The 15,988-nt window shown below is 38.2% G+C and overlaps 1 protein-coding gene across 1 annotated transcript in view; it reads right to left on the bottom strand.

Moving 5' to 3' along the window:
• large2 (LARGE xylosyl- and glucuronyltransferase 2) overlaps positions 1 to 813 on the bottom strand; it is a 125,500-nt gene extending 124,687 nt beyond the window's left edge. Inside the window, exon 1 of the mRNA XM_081373298.1 lies at positions 515 to 813. The gene's annotated coding sequence lies outside the window, so the exon portion shown is untranslated. The remainder of the gene's footprint in view (positions 1 to 514) is intronic.
• Between the last annotated feature and the right edge of the window lie 15,175 nt (positions 814 to 15,988).

Genomic DNA, 15,988 nt, shown 5'->3' with positions numbered 1-15,988 from the left:
AGTTATTATTTCTTCTTATTACATGGCTTGGCTGAATTCCAATATAGAATGCGGTCTGTTATTTCTTTATAACAGACCGCTGCGAAGTATAACAGACCGTTGCCATGAAAAACAGCGCGTTGCTATGGACGCGGAACGGACTATTTTCTTTAGCGGAAGCAATACAATCGTTTTTAAATCAATAACCCCTTTTTAAATCAATAATTCGCGGCAAATTATTTATTTATTTTGTAGGTAGCCATGTAATAAGCGGGATAATGTATAGTGAGCCGGTTGTTATAGTGAATAACAACCCCTTCAGGCTGATTCAAGATCCCTCCGCTTCGCGTCGGGATCCCGTTCAGCCTGTCGGGGTTGTTATTCACTATAACAACCGGCTCACTATACATTATCCCTTACTTAACCCTGAGGTGACACAGCAATATGATATATTATCTTATACAAATCAACAGTATTTTAGCATTAAATAACCAAGCCAGAAAACCAGCCCAGAACCAACACATATTTGACTTACTCTCTGAACACTTTTAAGATGAGAATTCTTCTTGATATATATATATTCCACCTCTCCAGATCTATGATGATGATGAAGTTCAGGGAAGAACTTACAGTGCCGAACCAGCTCTCAACATCTGTGTCCACCTCTCTGAGCTGAAACATGTTACAAACACAGAGCACCTGTTTCCAGATCTGGCTTATTCAACTGCTTCCCTCTGAAGGCCTGTGGCACAGTTAACTGTGCTCTCGGGAGACGAGAACCTCATATTTCTGCTCTATTCTGAGTGCTTTTCAAGAGCAGCTAGTTTCAAGACAGCAACGACCCCTTGATGGGAATCACTGCTGCTATATTCAGGCTGGAGAAGCTTTGGCTCCTCACTAGAGAGGCTGAAAATAGAGTCTGGACTGCTGTGCTACAATTAGCCTACCATGTAAGCTCTGCATCCGCTAGCTAGCATATCACAGGGGAAGGAGGGTTTTGTTGTGATGTACCCTGTGGTTCGTGCCTCACTGGAGAATCTATGCAATTCTATGAGTCAGTCATAAACAAGTGACATTTTGATGATTCGATTTCCTCAGGGGGCATCGCACTATAGCACATTTTGAGCTCTGACGATCCAAAAGGGTTTGAGTATGATTAAAGGGGGGGTGAATTACTGTTTCATGCATACTGAGTTTTTTACACTGTTAAAGAGTTGGATTCCCATGCTAAACATGGTCAAAGTTTCAAAAGTTAAGTTGTACGTTTGAAGGAGTATTTTTGTTCCAAAAATTGTCCTTCCGGTTTGTCACAAGTTTCGGAAAGTTTTTTTCGAGTATGGCTCTGTCTGACGTAAGAGAGGGCGGAATTTCCTTATATGGGTCCTAAGGGCACTTCTCCGGTAAGATCGCGGGCGCGCGCGCACTCGTAAAACAGAGCAAGAGAGTGAAAGCAGTTCGCCATCAAAGCGCCCTGCCCGGCTTTTGGGAAGTCAGTGTCACCAAAGAAGTGTGTTTTTGGTTGCCAGGGCAAGACAACCTTGCACAGATTCCCAAAGAACCCAGCGTTAAGGCACCCGTGGATGGAGTTTGTTTTCCTGAGCATAAACGGAGTTGTGCAAGACTGTTGTTCCCTGCATTTCGACGATGATTGTTTTATAAACAAAGCCCAGATCGTCTAATGCTTAAGGATCGAGCAGTCACAATGATAAAGGTTCGCGGTCGTGCGTTGGAACGGTGAGTAAAACTGTTGAACAAATGTCTCTGTGTGTTGTTACTAGCTCGGCACGTTAGCACAGCTTTAGCTTCGCCCACACGGCCCGCCCCCAGCCGCTCGTTTTTTTCCGGAAAGACTCGGTACAGCCAATCTTTCAATTAAAAATATAATAAAACAAAAGACTTTTTGGAGATATGAAGGATGCAATATTACTCTATAGGTACTCAGGATTAACAGGAGATTGAGTGAAAATGAGCATTTCACCCCCCCTTTAAGTTGTTATTTTCTGAGAATGAGTAACAAGTAGAAAAAGTGTTCTAGAATATGTAAAAAAAGTAAATGAATATTATTTAAATACAAGGCAACTTATGTGTAGCCTAAGAAAGTATAAGGAGGGGTTGCATTCAGTTGAAACTAGGGGTTGAACGACTTCAGATTTTTTGAAGTCGACATGATGAAAGTCGCTGAAGACGTCACTGATGAACAAATAAGCCTGAATCTTGTGTGTGAAGCACCTGGCAGCGTAATATTGAAATAGTGAAGGTGTGGGTTTTAGTTACTAAGAAATACATGCTAGAACATTTCAGTTTCAGAACAGCCTTTACAAATTACAATACATTTTTGCGCTACTGAATGATTCTGTGTGCACAAGACCTTCACGTGATATGAGCGCAACTGTCTGTATGTGTGTGCGTTACAATGCAGTAACAGTTTGGAACAGCGATTAACTTTCCTGTAAAACGTGCATAAACAGCAAGCGTGCGTGCGACATGTCTGCGGGCGGCGAAATTATTTACGGTAATGGACAATTCTGCTTCCAGCCTGTAGGGTGACCGACGAGGAAAAGTTCCTTACCCCTAATTTCCACCAACTGCGGAACGGCTGTGGATCCGCTGCGGAACGGCGGAGGAGTCAATAGGTTTCCATTAAAGTCAATGTGTGTATTTTCACTAACTGCGGAACGGCTGCGTTCCGACTCCGGCGATCCGCAGCCCTCCGGAGCAGATACGTAGAGCTTCTAGTCTTGCCGGATGCACTTATATCGCGTGATCATATGTGAATTCACGAGATCTCGAGGGTCCTCGTGACTTCAGCTGTCAGTCATGGCCGCAGCCGTTACGCAACAAATCCGGACCTGGTGAGTATCCGCAGCCGTTCCGCAGTTGGTGGATATCCGGGGTTAGTGTTGCTTTAAGATGGGTAGCATCAGCATTGACGTTGACGTTATTCATCGTTGATGTGTTATTTTTTTTACAAATGTTCTCTTTTGATTGAAATATACTTTAAGTTTAGTCATTATTCCGTCAAAACAACATTTTAGTTTATGAAAAGCAAAATTTAACCAAATATTCAAACATTTTATATCTTAATTAAAAAATGTATCAACATTTGATAAAAACAACATGGATAAAGTTATTCAGAATGATTGAATTTAACAGACAATCATATTCTTTCTATATGTGTTTTTCAAAAAATACAGATTATCAAATACTTCTCATCAAATACTCACTATCAAATCACAAAATTATCGTCATGATGAAGCTTTTCACTTTCATTCAATGGAAAAGAACAGCTTAAACATTTAGCCAAATATCTTCATTTGTGTTCCACTAAAGAAATAAAGTTATACAGGTTTGAAAACAACATGAGAGAAAAAAATAATTTATTTGGTTTTGGTGAACTATTATTCATTTAAAGGCCCACTGACATGATGTAATTACCATTGAAACAGGAAGACAGGGTGGAACATATTGAACAGCTCCTCCCCTTATTTAAAAATAGCCAACAGTGTTTTGTTTATATCACAGCTCGGCGAGAGCTGTTGAGCTCGGTAAAGCCGCAGTTTCCTCCTAATCTCGAACTGTTTCTCCTCCTAATCTCCTCTATATCGCTTTAAAATATAGCATTCTGTGCAGAATTTAAATGGATCCGATACGTTTTGTGGTCTGCGTTTACTCACACATATGATCCGCTCTGTGCTCTCGTGTCTCAGGACCAGAGCTGCGGTGGTTTGCGTGACACTAACGTGAAACCAGACTTCATTTGCCCCAATGGAAAGCATATTTATTAACACTGTCTGAATCATTCCCTTTTCCCTATATAGTGCAGTATGTGCCATTCACCATGTAGAAAATAGTAAATGTGTGAACAAAGTGACCGATTTAGCTGCAGCTTTAGCGTCTATTTATAATGTAGCAGGCGGAGCTTCAGATTCTTGAGAGCATTTGATTGGACAGAAAATCTGATGAGAAGCTGAAGTGCAGAGTGATGTCTGCACAATGACAAATTTTCCATACTATAAGCCAAAAAACTTCCATTTTGGTTTCATGGCAACTTTAACAAAGTCGCTGTTTTGCTGCTCTTGAAAGCGCTGCAATGATAGGGAGTCACAGAGTGTCATGAGTAATCTGTTTTTTTACTTGTTATGTTTGCTCTACAAAGTAAACCACTCCTGCTACTGGAGCAAAAGTCACACTGAAGAACAACAGAGAACTCTTTATGACAGAGTGAAAATAACTGAATTAGACACAGGGAGTTTCATAGAACTGTATAGTAATTTGATCAGTCTGTCTGAGGTGTGTGTTCCAGACAGCTCAAATATGATAAGACATTGCAACCATGTGAGAGAAAGTCCAATCCTTCAGACTACTCATGCTGGGTTCTAGAAAAACAACACAGGCTCTTATTCAATACCATCTGAACTGACAGATGGAAACATTACTTGACAGAGAAAGAGAGTAAACATGTACAAAGTCCTCCCTCTTCTTGACAAACACCCACATGCTCTAAAAAAACCAATGTAGGCATATATATAAGGGAAGCTGTTGATGCTGCTTTTGGTCCACCTCCCCCCCTACGTCTGCATTCTAACTAAATCTTTAAAACCTGGAGAAAGCTATCCAAAAGCATTTCCGTTCATCTCAATGGAAATTGCTCGGCTGATCCAAGACCTCCTGAAATTATTTGAAATCTCCTGAAATCTTAATCGTGGCTGTTCGGTTCTGCAGCCAGGGGTTTTGATTCAATCACCTCCCACATGGAAAGAACATATATGAGGATATATGCACATATATGAAACCTATATGCAGTTTATATGCACATATATGCTGCATATATACAGCATATATGCACATATATGATAATATATATGCTGCATATATGCGTATATATGCCACATATAGGCAAAATTGAGGTGCATATATGTGCATATACAGGCCATATAGGTCTCCTTATATGTACATACAAGATATGCCTCCTATATAGCTCATGGCAGGATGGTCATTTTGTAGCTCATATCTCACTTTGGCAACTGTCATACATGATGCCTAGCTCAGATAGGCACATCTATAATTTCGAAGCTCACAGAGCTGAGAAGATCAAAAAGATAAATTGTTTGTTTTTGTTTTTTTCAGTTTTTTGTCTTATTTTTGTTCTTGTACTATTTGATTGTTCTTAAGTAAATAAATAATGTAAATTTCTACATTTTGGGCTTTTATTTATGTTGCCTATAGCTATGGATTTTAAGAATTTTACTAATATATAGGTAAACATATAGGTGCATATATAGGTGAACATATAGGTGCATATATATGTGCATATATGTACCTATATAGGTACATGTATGCACGTATATATGTACACATATATGTACATATAATATAGGAAAACGGCCAATTTTATATATGTCACATATATTAAAAACCTATATCAAAACCTATATTAAAACATATATGTTTATATAGGTTCTTTCCATGTAACGCCATGTGAGTAATCATTTTGGAGCCATAAAATTATAATACTGATCAACACATAGTTGATCATAAAGAACATAGTCACAAACCCATTCATAGTGACTATCCTGAGCTATGACATCCATGTGTTTAAGACTTTAAGAACAAAAACTGCAATTGGTAAAAACATCTATCATAATATAAGGAAACATTTGTTACATTTATTAGTCACTTCCTGTTTGTTGCTGCTTTGTGGTTTGAGTTTGGAGCTCCGTCAAGTTGATTCGTAATCCTTTGTTTTTATCTTAAATCATTTTTATAACCTATCTTTCTCTTTCAACAGCGGGTGAACATATCCCAATAGTATTTTACATCAAAAGCAATTGGAACCCTAGAATTCCTGAAATCCTCTACTAGCTTATAGCCGTTAGCATCACTAGCCTGTTCCCGGCTAATGCTTGTCTGGTTTACACTCTTCTCACTCAGAGATTATTGTTTTTTGTACTAATGGTAAATGTTTCTGCTCATTGTTTTGGATGTAGGTTGACCTCCTCACCAGCAAACGTTTGAGGAGAATGAGCACTTGTGTTACTCTGAACAGTGCAGTGTTGATGACTAAATGTATAGAGAATGACAGATATTTATACAGTCAAAATACACAAAACTGTAACTGCCCCCTGTTGTAGAGGTAAAAAGTGATCATTTCTATCACATATTGATCACTGAACTAGAAATTAAGATTTGATATTGGGTGAGCGTGATTTCATCAGGTACATGTTCCTGGATCAACATCTTTATTGATCAGGACCAACATTCCAATCAACCAATCAGTAGTTAATGATCTGAGAGAAGTGTATACACTAAGAATACACTAACGTTAGTAATTAAAAGTAAAGGATAACCTGTAAAGTGTCCACAGACAACTACTGTTTCCATTCATACTGCATATACTATACCAACTGAACTTATTCTCAAAATTTGGCTGTGACTCTAAAAACGTAACAAATGGTGTCGCTACAGTTAAAGAACATTCTCTTCCATAACCAAATTGTGTGTGAGTAGAACCTTATTTAGCACTTCTAACAGGCACAAAAACTGTATGTATTCCGTTGAAAACAGCCATTTGTAAGGGAAGCCAATGATACAAAGCATCACCAGCAAGACAGGATCTGTCCCCATGAACACAAATACACAACAACAAACCACTTCAGCAGAGAGACAGCTGCAGAAGGAAATACCATTAGAGCAGTACTTACTCATTCTTCAACAGTAATCAAAGAGCAAAAAAAAAAAAAAAACAGAGCCAAAGCAACAGATCTTTAATTTGGGTAGAAGGGTTGAGATGATAGCATTGGCAGAGTGCGCTGAGCCTGACAGGAAGCTTCACACAAGCAATCTGCATGGTTGATTTCATTTGGAGCGACAGAAAAGATGAATGGAAACCCGAGATGGGTCCGAAATCTGTCATCTCAAAGAGTAATCGGTTTTGAGGAATCAGTCACCTGGCTACATCACACAAATAAACCTATGGAACTCAAAAGAGATCTTAGGGAGAGAGTAGGGAAAGCTAATACACTTTTTGGTGTTTGCTTATTTCTTTTCGGTATTCAATATTAACCCTTAAATGCATACATCGGGTCTTTAGTGACCCGGAACCTTCCTCCTCATTCATTTTTTGAAGTTAGACATCAACCTTCTTAGTATTACTCAATCAATACATTATACACAATTTAACAAGAAAAAAAGAATAAAAGAATGCCTGTTTTTTGTAAACATTAGTATAGGGTCTCTAACGACTCGAGGTGTCTTCCTAAATGGTTGTTTAAGAAATGAATAGCTACACACTCAATCAATTATAAGGGTTAGAAGAACTGGTAAACATATAACATGCTAGAAACATAATAATCACTGTAATAATGATCCGATCATTTCTTAAGCATTTGCTTATTTAAATCCAAACAGCAACTTTTTTGGGGGATGGGCAGTGTATATTTACATAGAACATTTTTACATTGAACAGTTTTCAATAGCTTCACTGTGAAAAAAAAAATATTCTAAAAATATTTTTTTCTTGGGATTTTTTGAGTTTTACTTTTCTTTTCTTTTCTTTTCTTTTTTTTGGCAACTCAAATACATTCAACTCAGTTGGTAAAAAGTAAATTAAGTTTTGTTTACTAAAAAACATGCATCATGGCCATATTCTAGGATGACAACTCTGGGAAAAAATCTAGGATGATTTTTATATTTCAAACTGTATATTCTGTCTCCAACCCTAAACCTACTCCTAAATACAACCCTCACACAAAACTTTCAGAATTTGTACATTTTCTGTATACATCATTCTGTATACATCAATACATCATTCTGTGTGATTTATAATCTGGTTTCCCAATGTAAGGTTTAACAGGAGCACACACACACACACACACACATTATTTATTTATTTATTTATTCATTTATTCATTTATTTAACATTTATCTATTTAACATTTATTTATATAACCCTTAAAGCATGAATGTTTCACCGATCATTATTACATATTCTGGTCTTTAGCGACCCGGATCTATATCTAACACGGATGGATCTCTACCAGTCACGATAAAACTCTCCTGATATTAGAGTAACAATTACAGAAGAATAAAATAATGCATATTTGTTACCTTTTTGAGCTTGGAAGGGTTGTTTTAAACTATCTTCACTGGCCACGTCAGAGCTATATTTCCCAGTACATTCAACAACTGGCTCATATTCGCGATATCAAACATATTCTCAAAACGAAATAATTTGCAACATCTTCAAAATCAATATTTTGATCACTGACAGCTTCTTCACCAGATCCACCATCAAGTGACAGTGACACTTATATTTGATTGCGTTCAGAACTTGCTCTGCTGTAAATCGCTGAGCCATTTCAAGTTTTGCTGATGATACTTCCTATTCTTTTGTTTTCTGCCTGCATCAACTATGAGTGAAACGTCAATTCATCATTCTGTTTCTGCCACTGCCACCTTATGTAATAAAGGTGAATGGCACTTATTCAGTCATCAAAGATTCACTTATTGTTGTGCATAAAAAATATACTTACACTGTAGTTTTAAAAATATATTTGTCTACAATTAATTAAACTGTCCATTTTTAAGGGAAGGTAGAGGACTGAATCATGCATGTTCATACTTGACTGCAGTCAGTGTGCTTTAATATATAACCAGTTTTACATTTATTGAGTGTTATCTCTCCATTCCTCTACAGCAAATGTGAATACTCCAGAATTCCTGTATTCTGACACTGTGAAACCGTGACAAAGATCCATGCAGTATAATGCCAAGAAGTCTTTCTGAGCCTTTATGGATTAGACTCAGACACCTCTCAGCCCTACATTGCACTGGGGTGAACCCAGCATTTCCTCTAACCGTATGAACGTTTTGTAAGCCGATCAAAGGAGGAACTAGCTCCATTAGGATTAACTGTAAACACTAGACTAGATTTTTACATTGTCTAAATAAAAAGTGACTGAAAATTGCCCAAACCCTACTGGTCAGTTATATTATCTGAATAGTAGCATTTGCTCAAGCGAAGCTCACTTCCATAATGTTAGAGTGACTGTCAGGGTGTTGCCATGTGGTTGCTAAGGTGCTCTGAGTGGTTTTTAGTGCATTGCGATGCAGTTGATGAGTTTTGGGTGGTTGCTAGTGCCACTAGGAGATGACTTGCTGACCCAGTTCAAAAAAGCCCAACCTCAAGACTATAATAGTATCCCAAATGATGCACTATACACTTACGTTACCGTCCATGGTATGAATTTTAGAAGGAAATCCAAGACAATTTAAAACCAATCCATATGAATTGAGCAGTTTAGTCCAAATTTTCTGAAGAGACAAGATCGCTTTATATGAGCAGATTTAATTTAGGCTTTTATTCACATATAAACTTTGATCAGCAAACAAAAACCGAAGCTCAACCGAATCTGCTTGACGCGCAAGAACAAACCTCACTGGTTCTTGCTGAAGCTCAAACGTGATGCGTAACACGAGGATGAACCTCATTGGTCCTGGCATGTCAATCGAACATGCTTGAGCTTCCATTTACCATATAAGATGTGTGCGTTGATGAATGTTTACAAGTGAATAAAAGCCTAAATTCAATCGGTTCGTCATATAAAGCGATCGAGTCTCTTCTGAAAATTTGGACTGAACCGCTCAATTCATATGGATTAGTTGTGTAGCTGTCAATGGAGGGACAGAAATCCCTCAGATTTCATCAAAAAGATCTTCATTTGTGTTCTGAATATGAACGAAAGTCTTACAGGTTTGGGACGACATGGGTGAACTTACTCTTTAAGCACCACTGCTATATATTAGCAAATTTATGGACACTTCCACCAGCCAGTCTACATAAGCCAATTCTTTTCATAATGGGCCTAAATCCTATTCAGAGTTACAGGAAAAGGAGGGCATAGAATGGTTACAGTACTGCCCTTCAGATCAGTTTCAGTAAAGCATCCTCCGCTGAGCTCATACGCAGTCATTGCTGTGCTATTCTTGTGTGAAAAGTGGGGGGTTGGGAGTGGGCAGAGGTTAAGGAGTGTACTTGAAGCCTATTAAGTCTTGGCATATAAAAGGTAGCGCTGTCGGTAATGCACTAAGGCGAGGAGAGCAGTATGTAGATTAGATTACACAGCAGCTGCAGTGATGCTCTGGTTTATGTTCTCATCAGGGAGAGGTGACTTATCCAAACACCCTACTGTGCCGTCTCAAATCGAGGGTCAGGGGAATTCTGAGTTAATGTGCATCTTTAGTGAATGAATGTTGACAGCACACTCCCGTTATCACAATGAGCATATATAGCTTGTTAAGTGTTTTGGCAGGCATACAAAAGCTGCCTTGATCTGGACAAGGTCATTTCAGGTCAGTACGCTAAGCACACACAGTCATTTCCACATAGACGTAACACATACACACTGAGTGTTTGATCAATGTGCTTGGACAAATGTTTTAAAAGAAAGCACAGAGAATAAGAACGGAGACATAAATATAGTGACTAGTTCAACTGGATTGCAAGTAGTGAATAAGATGCAGGTTTTTGCTCTAAAATGAAACTTTAATAACATAAGAATAAAAACTTCATCACATATTTTTTTTTGTGTATATCGTAGTTTGCAGATTAGTAAGTTAATATCCACAATTTCCTTAAATCTCATTGGCCTAAGCAAAAAAAAAAAAAAAACATTTACAAACATAAGTAAATGCATAAGTAAATAAGCAAACATACATCTTTTTGGATATATTTTTAAATACATTTAAAAAATCTATTGCTAATACAGATTCTAAGATATTTATAAATAAATTAACAGGTTTTCAATGAGTTTTAGTTTCTTCTTTTTCTTTTCAATCTAAATACATTAATATTTGACATAAAATATATTTTTGATAAATGCAAAATGTATCTTTTTAAAATATATATTAAGACTGAAAAATGTTTGGCCCCTTGAAATATATTTTGGATTTACGTTTCAATTCCAAGGTAGGCTTTAAGCTGCGCTGTTTAAATTTGAAATACCTTTTTTTTTTTTTTTTTTGCCAAATGGAACCTGACTTTGACAGGACAGATGCTTGTCAAGCATGATAAGACTTTTGTGCGAGCTCTTTTCAGTGAACTCTCTAAAAGTCTCTATTCCCTGTCTCTCTCTATGTCTATCTTCATTCTCTTAGTGTCTCTCTGGAGTTTTCCGCCGTGTCTTTCATCCTACACAAAAAGCAATTTGCTCCAAAAACCTGAGTGCCACCCTCTCTTCTGTCCCCCCCCTCTGACCCCCAGCAGACAGAGCAATCAGACATCCAGCCCTCGTATCCTGACCTCACTGGTACCCATTATGGGCATGCACACTCCCACAAATGAGCACTGTCTCACTGTCATTCACAGTAGAAACACTGTAATATTCTGGTAAATGAATGTCATAGCCATCTTAGTGTCTTCTGCACATTTGGAGTCTCAAACCCTTTAACATTTTAGCTTAATACTTTTGAACTGAATGGACTAAAATCCTTCCTTGGGACATGTTGAGGTAAGTGACATCTGTTTAAGTTCCGACACAGCAATACAACTATAGTGCTGTGTTTTTGCAAATCAAGTTCTTTGAGATGAAGCTTGGTAATTATCATGGCTTCAGGGTATCTATAAGCAGTTTGGGAGAATAGCCACCTCTTAGATCACAAAAACTGCTTTGTAAGCAATTTACTCTTTACTCGGCTGTCTTTAGACTCTGGGTCATATGCAATGTAATGACAACTTTTCAAGACCAGTTTTATAACCTTTCAGTCATTTTAAATTTTGGGTGGATCCTCATTCTACAGCAGTAATTTTTGAGCAATCAATCTTGACTGTGTAATCTGACACAAATTTGTCTCCTTCACATAATGCCAATAAAAAGTGATTAAAAGCATTTTGATAAACATAAAGCATTAACAAATTTGTCACCAAAGCTGAGAAACATGAAGTGGCTGTATCTTCTTGACTAAACTCTAGTATACGGGTGAGTGCATTTCCCAAAAGCATTGTTAGTGTTTCCCGAAACCAAAGTTTCAACGAACATTCACAAACTTGTGTGGTTATGACTACTGCTTTTGACCTGTGGTTAGAAGTTTCTCATTAGTATGACATGTGGACTTATTAAATTATGCTCTTGAGTAAAATAAGCAGGCTAACATGCAGTATAATCTATATCTTTCAATCCATTTGCCCTAGTGCTCAGGGGAAGCCATGCGTATGACTTAAGAGGGAATCCGCAATTGAATCAAACATCGGTAAATAAAGCAAAACAACAGAGAACAAAAATAGCAAAGCATTCGTCAGATTCCATGTTTGTTATTTAGAGCAATAATCTACCATTTGATCTTGAACCAATTAAAGCAGCATTATGCAGCTTTGCCGATTTCTTCGCTGTTTTCTCGCTTTTTGCGCGCGGGTTTCTCTATAGAGCTCCCCCTACAGCTTCGGAGTAAATATTTGACAACACTGTCGTCAAAACTCGTTGGCGACTCGCCCCCCTCCCATCTTCTCCCGCTCGTCATGTGCATTTGTTTTCAAAGAACCCGGCGAACGCACGGAGCCATGTCCACTGAGGTATGTATGATACACAGAAGGCTAGCTTATAAATGTTTAGATAGTGTTTGTGTGCAGTGCCGTAAAGCAATTCGTTACATCGCGAGACCTGATATCACGCGATACTTTCTGATGCTGCGGCCGGCGGCCCAAAGTTGCAAGTGTGGTTTTTCGTCTCACAGGCGCCCGAGGGGTGCGAGAAGACCACCATTCAACCCGAAAACAGTCATATAACCATTCCAATGACTCCGAAGCTGTTCGGTTAAGATAAAAAAAAGTTACTTAGTTCACCTTTAATAAGAAGATATTACTCCATCACCTGCATGACATCATTAACCTATACCTATGTGGTTTGAACGAAGGATGTGCAATAAAGTTACTACAGTTTTGTGAAACTTTCGTGACTAGCTAGTAAATTTATCCAACAATGCATTGTACTTTGGTAGATAAGTAGCGAGTTATGTCATTATAAACTAGGATTAAAGGGAAAGAAGAAAGTAATATACACCTACTTCACTCCTACAAGAGTCCATGCAGTCACTGAACAAACGGCGCCTTGTTGTATGAAAGTATTATTGGAGCAAAACAACTGAGCACCCGTGAGAGTGAGAATAGCCACACATGTGTATCATTAAATCTGAAGTCCCCCGTAGAGGCAGGGATGGTCATTGTTCAGAGATCAGAGAATTTTGGCCAATCAAATAACTTTATTTGTTCGCCAGGGGTGTGTCCCACCCTCACCCTGAAACATTCTGTTACAGCTTGTAGAAACTGTGAAAAAAATTACACAAACATTAGGGCTATGCTAGACGTTCAGAATAACAGAGATAAAACATTGTGTTTAATTAAACTGACCATAAGAAAGTAATGCTAGCACTACAAATGACAAACACAGCCGGACAGCTTTTTATTAGACTTATAAAACTCTATAAACTGTTAAAACAAAACTTCACAACTAGTGGAGCCTAAAAACATATTTATACATATGTGTAACAACACACACACCTAACCATGACAGTTAAACTCTGGTAACCTAACAAGGCATTTCATTGAATTACATATAAAATAAAATAATTAAATATAAAATTAATTAGCAAATAAAAACCTCACAGATATTACAGGTTTTTATGTAGCCTAGATAATTAACATATAGCAAAAAGAAAATAAATAATACTAAAAAACATTAAACATACTTATACAGTACGTACATAAAACAAATGATGAATCACTTGTCCTAGCCTGCTATGGAGGAAGACAAACTTCATTTGTTGACTCCTTTCTTTTTATGGGGCAATTGGCAAAGCAGGACCCGCGCTGTATTTTTGGGATATTTAATTATTATTTTTTTTAAAGTGCCTAATAGCTTATTTTTGTTGTACTGTAAGTCGCTTTGGATAAAAGAATGCAAACATGTAAATGTTATACATTGGGATGCCTAACTTGGCCCCAGTTTAGAAGTTTACTTCATTTAATCCCTGCTGGTAGATGCCTTAACTACAGCTCATTGCAAACAACATCTTTCCTTATTGACAGGCTTGTGACTGTCATTCTTGTGGCCAATCACCTCACATTCATTCAATGTGGCATCAGAGTGATTAGTCACATTTACGGGTCAGAATTGAGTGCCCATAAGAAAATCAAATCAGATGCGTCCTGCCGCCAGCCAAGCAATTGCCATTCAGATGAATGTGAATGCTAATCTCCAGGTATTCCAAAAATCCTCGATCTTGGCTGTGTATTTAATCCTCTGCAACAACGCTTTCTCTGCTGCTGCTTATTTGTCTTTGTCACAAGAAAATACATGCCCCAACTGTTCCCTTCCATAATATTTAGAGATTTAAAAATGAGAAATGTACTCGAGCGAGCCGAAATCTCCAGCACTCTCTCATCCGACAGCTGCCGTGTTCGTCTCCCACCTTTCCTGCCAGCTTCTCTGTTTTTCTGTTATAAAAATGTCTCCCCGGAGATGCCGGCCCGGACACGATTCATTTAGTTAACAAATCGGAGTGATTACAAGCCCAGATTGGTGCTGAGGCAGGTTCTCTGTCATCAGTGCCTGCTCAGAGTGCAGCGTGTGCAGTATGAAGGTCTCACCTGAGCTTTATGTAGCTCTGCCCTTTCTCTCTCTCCACCCATTTCCTCCACTAAAGCTCAGCCACCACTCTCCTTTCAGCTGACAACACATAACGCTTTAATTAGCGAACCCTAATATATAAATATAACCTACACTTTTTGGTCTCCAGCAGGGAATTTGAATTATTTCCCATAATTGGAAAAATAAGTTGAAGTAAAGGATCTGAGATTTTTATGTATCTTAAGCACATTCTCATCATCAAAAGGTGGGTTATAAAGACCCTAAACCCCAGATTTAGACCCCCTAATCCACATATATGGATGAGAATAGGGAGTGTTTGTGTGGAGAGAGCAGTTGGTGACTTTAATAGGTCCCTACCCTCTTCAGACTGATGGAACACTAGAGGAGAAAGCCTTACGTAACATATTTCTGCAAAGGAACACAAGCACTTATCAGGAGTGCCTATTAACCACTAATGAGACATTAAGGATCTATTTGCTTGTCAGCAACTTTGGAGCCATTAGAGACAATATAGACATGTGTCCAGACCTGAGGTCAAGGAATAGCACGAAACAAATCTATTCCCATGGTCCAGACTCAATCTAATCAGATTTGGCACGCTAGTTGGGAAGGGTCTGAAGTTCTTTAATGCCAAATTTGGGCTCTCAATTTCAAACAGTTCACATTTCATGTTCATAGAGGGGCAAGTTCAGTGACAAATATAAAGCTTTTTGTACCATTGTGTTTCCCCAAAAAGACTCAACCAGAAGTGAAGCCAGAACATGCTCCTGCCTCAATCTTTTGGTCCTGATTGAAAATGTACTGCCAAATGAAAGCAGACCATGTTCGATTTTAACACGTCCGGACAATAATCACAGATGAAACATCAATCTAGGGATCTTTTTATCCTTTCAACTCACCACAGAACTGCACTCACAGAATTGTGGGACAGCCTATCATAGGCAGCGACATCTATGGTGTCCTAAAAACGGATGGAGGTACTTCATATCCCTGTCTGTGATCCAAAGACAAATGACTTTACTAAGCACGAGACATGAGGCCATTCCTTGACACAATGTTGTTTAAAGCCGAATCATTTGACCCAATTCCTTCAAATCATCTTCATTTTGACAGTTTAGAAACCCAACAAGACAATTTGTTTGGTGAGGCAGAAAATGATCCTGCTGGTCAGCCAAAGGTCAGTGACTCAGCACAGCTGATACTGTGGAAACTACTTCAGCACCAGACAACCTAATCACCAATCATTACCGGCTGAACACAATTTATTACTAATTAGAAACTCTAATCTAGCACTCTGCCAACTGTTTGTGTGGGTGCTAGAATGCCAGTAATTTTCTCTATTTTAGCAGAGGGATATAACATTATTAAAG

This window comes from Scardinius erythrophthalmus (assembly GCF_964197995.2).
Source record: "Scardinius erythrophthalmus genome assembly, chromosome: 8".
NCBI classification, from domain to species: Eukaryota; Metazoa; Chordata; class Actinopteri; order Cypriniformes; family Leuciscidae; genus Scardinius; species Scardinius erythrophthalmus.
Note: the sequence above shows the minus strand (reverse complement) of the source record. Positions and strands in the feature narration are given on the sequence as shown.